Source organism: Hyperolius riggenbachi, chromosome 8 (assembly GCF_040937935.1).
Source record: "Hyperolius riggenbachi isolate aHypRig1 chromosome 8, aHypRig1.pri, whole genome shotgun sequence".
NCBI classification, from domain to species: Eukaryota; Metazoa; Chordata; class Amphibia; order Anura; family Hyperoliidae; genus Hyperolius; species Hyperolius riggenbachi.
The window spans coordinates 224,026,063-224,033,184 of NC_090653.1; positions in this window are offsets into that span (position 1 = coordinate 224,026,063).

Consider the following 7,122-nt stretch of genomic DNA (forward strand, 5'->3'; position numbering starts at 1 on the left):
GTCCATCCCATATGAAATGTGAGCCAGTCCCTCTCCCTCTACCTTGTGTGAAGTGGTTTAAATTCTTCACTTGCATGCGACATAGCTGGCTTGGGCTCGGCCTGTAGTAGTGCAAATGGCACACAGATGAGTTTTCCCACTTCTGCGGCAGAGGCCAGGAAACATATAAGTTCAGGAATCTATATGTCGTCAAAATGTAGGCAGGTTGTTTTATGAAGTTTTGATCTGTTGAATAAGAGGCCTGTTTAGAAATGGTTGAACAGCCTATCTGTCACAATTAAATATATTATTTGTGCTGAAATAATATTTCCACATCGCCAGATTTACATGGGATTGCATGGGATAATACCCCCAAAACTCTATAACTTATACTATAAATAATTGACACGACAACCAAACTGGCATAAATAGGCCGTAGGCAATTTATTTATTTGGGTTTTAAATAAATATGAATAATGTATTAATTAATTTATTTTCTTTTAATTTATAAAAGAACATCATCAGAAATAAAATAATACAAATATAATCATAAATAAGCCAGACAGTCCATAGACTCAAACTGTCAAGTCCATTTTAAAGTCCAATAGCCCGCCCACAATAACGGGCAACTTTATCCGCCACCGGCCATGCTAATGCCTGTTATCCCCACCTATGGCCAACTCAATCATTGTTTGGAAATCCATGTTCAGAATGTCCAGTCCAATCAGAGTAAGGTGAACAAGATCAGAACGGTAAAGGCCTAAGATTGTTCCCTCTAATTCGGTATGCTGAAATGAAAGACCATTAACTTGTACCATAAACTTGGACATTGACCAATTCACTCTGCGCCTATTTTTTTTTCCAAAAAAGCCAATGATGCTTAACATAAAAGAGCAATCTCAGAATCATTTCTGAGAATACAAAATTTTGTCAAAGGTAAAGCCTCTTGCAGCTGCATCAGATCTTGCTGCATTTGACCCAACAGTTGTGGTAGAGTTTTAAATTTACCCAGGTCATTGGCACCCAGGTGTATAATTATCACATCTGGGACCAGCAATGACTGTAACAACCATGACATTTTAGGTAATAAGTTATCCCATCTCATTCCCCTGGATTCCTTCCACTATATTTTGTGTTCCTCAACTGAAAGATCTAAGTGCACCTTGTATGGCCACTCCTGTGCCCTCTTCATAGCCAAGAAAATAAAGGAGTGGTCCAGAATCCAAACCATCTTCCTAAAACCTGTGGATAAACCACATATTAATACAAAACCAAGTTAAGGCGCACACACATTTTTATATAATACATTATCTCACAATCATTTCAATCGGTGACTCTGACTCGTGCAATCCCATGTGCGTCGCCTCCGTTACTGCCCCTATTCGAAAAGAATGGGTTGAAATTTTAAATCCTCCAAACCAAGAATGTTCAAACAGCTATTTAAAACAGCAAAAAAGGAAGGATATCCCGCTACACCGTGGTGAGGGTTAAAAGGATTTCTCCAGCTTTATTGAACACATCAGCGAATACACAGAATACAGCTCACGTGTATCAGAGCTCTGTATAGCCCCTTAATCATAGCTCAGCTATGTGTATTCGCTGATGTGTTCAATAAAGCTGGATAAATCCTTTTAACCCTCACCACGGTGTAGCGGGATATCCTTCCTTTTTTGCTGCCTACATTGATGCACCTGGATCCCAGGCTCCCGTTGGTCACGCTGGTGGTTGCAGCGATCCACCTTTCTTTGTTAGCTATTTCAAACCTTTGGAACTAGAAAATTCTATAGGGTCTTTGAATCCTTCCTACCTTCATGCACTAAAAATGAAAGTGACGCGTGCCTCACCCCGAGAAAAACCGATATGTCTTGGCCTAGGCATGCTGGCACTGCCTATAAAGAATATAACTATGCTAATTAACAACCTTGATCTTGACCAAATGAACTTATCGCCGACAGCCTGATCAAATGTTAGGAAATGCACAGAAGATATACTTTTGTTGATAGCATAGTTCAGGGAATCACTCTTGGGAAAGGATAGATTGTGTTTTAAACTATATTCGTTAACTTTCTTTTTTTGCGACAATCCAAGGGTGATAACATAAAGTTTGGAAAAGTTATCTCCAGGAAAGGACCTGCTACCCTTCCTGCTTTAATTTACTTTTAAGGTGTTACAATATACCACCTCCGGTAAATGTATAGCTGATTTTAAGTTTTCCACCCAAATACAGCCCTCACCCGTAAATGGGGGAATGTAAAAACTGAAAGTAAAACTACTAACTAGAAAGTCCCAAATCGCCTTGCCTTGCATGTTTATCCACTTCACTGGTGTCCGTGCTGCAAAGAAAGGACTCCTTCATGGAACCCGGCACTGCAGATGTCACCTTCTTGACACACCTTGTTTCTGGATGCAACCCTCCACAGTATGCACATTCCTGCTTATAACGACAGTTGGTAAGTAATTTACACTGTGAATCATTCCAAGCGAAGCAGATGCCCTTTTTGAATAGCACATTACTAGTACTTAGCGTTCCCACTACTGTTGATTTTGCCTGCTGGACTCTGAGAGATCATAAGCCTAATCCATAGACCTCCAAGATCGACAGTTTTTGTCTAAAAGCTTTGTCGTAATTATACCATGCTAAGCCTCCAAACTGGCCTTCAGCTTCAAAATTAGTGTCTAAATGTTGGAATAAACCAGGGCTTAACTCAGATTTCTTTTCCACAATCACACTGGCATACATCAGGAAGGCTTGCAGCCAATAGTTAAACGATCGAGTAACCGGACACCTGTCTACCTCCTCTTCCTTTTCACCCTTTGCCAAATAATTTTTGTTGAATGTTTTTTTTTTTTTCATATAATTTATTGAAGAAGTAAGAATATGTCCATCGTTCATATCAATTCCAATACAACATATCATCATAGTCTCTTCTTCTATTTTCAAATTTATAGAATACATATTAAAGAAAAAAAAGAAAAAACCTCCACTATTCTCCTCAATCTTCCAATCAAAACTCTTTGCAAATAATTCAATATCTTTAGGATTTCTACTTCAAAGATCCCCCCCACCAATTACCATCCAAAGTACTAAAAAAATTACACAAATTGTTATAATTATAATTACAGGAGTCTCCCTCCCCTACATCTCCACCATATATTTATACTCCTTAGTATCTTGAAATTCTCTCTATTTCCCCAATTTAACATTAAATGCTTCTAATCTATCCTGCTGCAAAGCAATCTGATTCTCCATGCTTTTCACCTTATTAACCCTCTCAACCCATTCTTTCAGGGTTGGAGAACCCTGGCATCTCCACTTAACCAGGATTAAACTTTTAGCCGCAATCAGGAGCTGAGAAACACAAGATCTCTTATATTTACCAATTGACATAGATGTTCCATGCAGCAATACCCTTACTGGGTCCCAATCTCCACAAGTTTCCCATAATTCCTTAATACAGTCCAACACACCCTTCCAAAACCCCGATATTACTGGACACTCCCACACTAAATGCATTAAAGACCCCTTTGCTCCACACCCCCTCCAACATCTATCACTCACCCCCTGAAACATTGAAGCCAACCTATCCTGTGTTCTATATCATCTTGTCAATAAGGAAGACTGGACTAGACTGTACTGAGGCATAGATGGCTAGGCTGGACTTTACTAAGGCGCCGGTTGCCTGGGCTGAGCTGGACTGTACTAATGCAGGGATGGCTAGGCTGGCCTGTACTGAGGTAGGGATGGCTCGGCTGAACTGTACTAATGCAGAGATGGCTAGGCTGGCAGGCTGAGGCAGGGATGGCTAGGCTGGACTTTACTGAGGCAAACATTGCTGGACTGAACTAGGCAGAGGCAGAGATGGTTAGACTAAGCCTAGGACAGCTGGGTTTTAGTGGACTAGGGCTGAGATAGCTGGCTTGTGCAGAATCGTGTAAGATTCAGAAAAGCAAATTGCCAAAGATTCTATATGCTCACAAACGTAGATTGCAAATCCTTGCAACCACTGTTAGAGCACGTGGGAAATTAACTGTCCCCGCTCGGTTTTCCAGGTCTGTTACAGGAACTGGGTGGTTGCACTATGCAAGTTCTTTAGGGCAACTAAAAAACTATTACCTTTAAAGAGGAGCTGTCAGGTATAAGGTCTCAGAGAAAAAAAAACACATATATCAGTAGCTAAAGATTGGCTGTACTTACATTACATATGCATTTTACTGTCCACGTTTGGATTTCACAGAATTTTTATATAGTATTTGCAGAGAATGATGCTCCTGACAGCTCATGGCAGGTTCCATGTTTGTCTGTCTCCTATGAAGCCAAATGTGTCGTCATGTCCTCCCTGCTTCCTGGTGATTCGACTCAGAAAAAAGACAACACTACTGTGCAGTGAATATTATCGTATATTCCGGCGTATAAGACGACTTTTTGAACCCTGAAAATATTCTGCAAAGTGGGGGGTCGTCTTATACGCCGGGTGTCAGGTGCGGGTTTCAGTATTTGTGCCAGGCAGAGCTTACCGTGTGCAGCAGCCTTGGCGGAAAGGTCCGCTCGTGTCCTGGGTCCTTCTATGTCCTCCGCTGTACCCCTGCATCATTCGTGTCCGTGTCCCGTGTTTGAAGATTCAAAGCTGCAATACAGTAACTAGCATCTTGCGAGCAGCTGCTCGCGTGTGTAACAGCAGCTTCCTGGTTCCGGGTCACCTGACTGGTGACATGTGCGTAGGAAGCGGAAGACACTGAACTGTGGAGCGCACGTCACCAGTCAGGTGACCCGGAACCAGGAAGCTGCCGTTACCCATGCGAGCGGCTGCTCGCAAGATGCTAGTTACTGTATTGCAGCTTTGAATCTTCAAACACGGGACACGGACATGAATGATGCAGGGGGACAGTGGAGGACATAGAAGGACCCAGGACACGAGCGGACCTTTCCGCCAAGGCTGCTGCCCACGGTAAGCTCTGCCTGGCACAAATACTGACACCCCACACCTGACACCCAGTTCTAAAATCACACAGCCTGAACTTTTTTCCCTCCCCTGGATGACTGCAGCACCCAGTAATATACAAAGGGTGTATACAGGGGTGGGCCAGGAGGACAGAGGAGGCAGGTTGTGAAGAGGAGTAGTCTTATACGGCGAGTATATGGCAAACTCTTTATTTTAACTGGAAAAGTTGGGGGGTCGTCTTATACGCCGGGTCGTCTTATACGCCGGAATATACGGTAATTAGCCATGTGGCTAGGAACAATAGCGGACTCATGCAGTATACTCTGCCCGGAGATTTTTCAGTGCTGTGAGCTGGACTGCGTTACACGCTGTTGTAACATAAACCTGTAACTTCTCACTAGCAGCAGAGGGGAGGACCCAAGATGGGAAGAAGCATCCCCAGAATGCTTTGCAGTATGGTATGCGGCCTCTCAGCCTCTTAAGAGCTTGGGTCTAACAGCCTTGCTGTTCAGCACACATCAAAAGTAAGAGAGATTTTTAACTTCAGTATTGCCTTTTTGGCTTCCTTCTAAACTGTTTAACACAGGAGAATAGAGGTTTAAATTAGCTTTTGCAGCCTGACAGTTACTCTTTAAAGAGGTATGACACAAGACACTTAAAACAGGCCCAATGCATAAAAGATTGGCTAATAAGCTGTTAATCTTATAAACAGAGAGGTAAACTTACCTCTCTTGAAGATTGAAGATAAACTGGCCCAAAATCTTCAAGAGAGATAAGATTATCTCTCTGTTTATAAGAGTAAAAGCTTATTAGTCTATCTTTTATGCATTGGGCACCTCTACCCCTGTTTAAAGATCACAATGGCAACGACCATGGCAGTCCCATGAATTATTTTACCCTTTGTTAGGCACAGATAATCTAGTGTTACTTTTCAAACACAGGCAAACTATTTCAAAAGACTCGTCGTCTAGATTTGGACTCTGCAAACTTGTCCACCAAGTTATCAATGTCCATTTTTTTGGCTCTTTCATTTTCAATGCTTAATAAAGCAAGTCCAGGAAGTCTCTGTTGGGATATGGTACTTCTCAAATAAGTTTTAATGAGCTTTAACTTAGAGAAAGATCTTTCTGCAGATGCCACTGTAACTGGTATTGTAAGAAACAACAGTAATACTGTACACACATCTGGAAGTGTTGAAGAGAAAGCAGCGTTGTCGACAATAAGTAATTTGCTTAAATCCTTTATTGTGCTGCATTTATAGATTTCCTCCTTCAATGCACATTTTGAAAACTCAGCAGCTGGATGGGAAAGTCAGGGGAAAGATCTTCCTGGTACCTGTCTGGTAAGGTAAAGAAGAAAAGAATCCAGGCACCAGATGAGCTGCTATGCACACCCCGCTTTATTTCATCCCACCAGACAGATAACAGCAAACAACAGATGGCGGCCTAACAGCCGTTTCGAAAGCCCAACGCTTTCTTCTTCAGGAACAAGCCATCACCGTTACAATGATCATTTAAATAATATACATTCATTGATAGACAGGGGAGGGAAAGAGGGGCAGGGACTCACCGCCTACCGTGTGTCGCCCATTGCCGAGCGTGCGAACGAATTGCACTGCTCCGAGCCGTCCAACTCAGGCGCCGGATTTTAGGTTCCGCCCCGTTTCCGGGACTCAACCAATGGGAGTTGCCCCCAGTCACTGTCACCGCCTATCCGGCCCGTGACGTCATTCCGCACGCTACTGAAAACCCTGGACGGTATCAATTGGGAGGACAAATGCGCTCCAGCCTGGTATGTTGCCATGGCGGCGCATCAAATTGCGGAAGTCGCTGCCCCCTATATAGAAAAAAAATACAGAGAAAGAGATGTATAGAATTACCATTACAAACAAATAATTACAGGGCATAAACAACCACTATAGATGGTGCAGAGCTAATTTTCTCCCTAGATAATTGCAATAACTGTCCCCAATAGATTAGACGAATATATATATATATATATATATATATATATATATATATATATATATATATATATACACATACCAATATACAGTAAGCCTAAAAATTTATATATATATATATATATATATATATGATTTTTCTGTCCATATATATATACAGTGAATTCTTTTATACAAAAGGACATAAGGAAAAGAGGAAACATCAGAGGGCATCCCATATTACTCTTTATAGGGGGATCA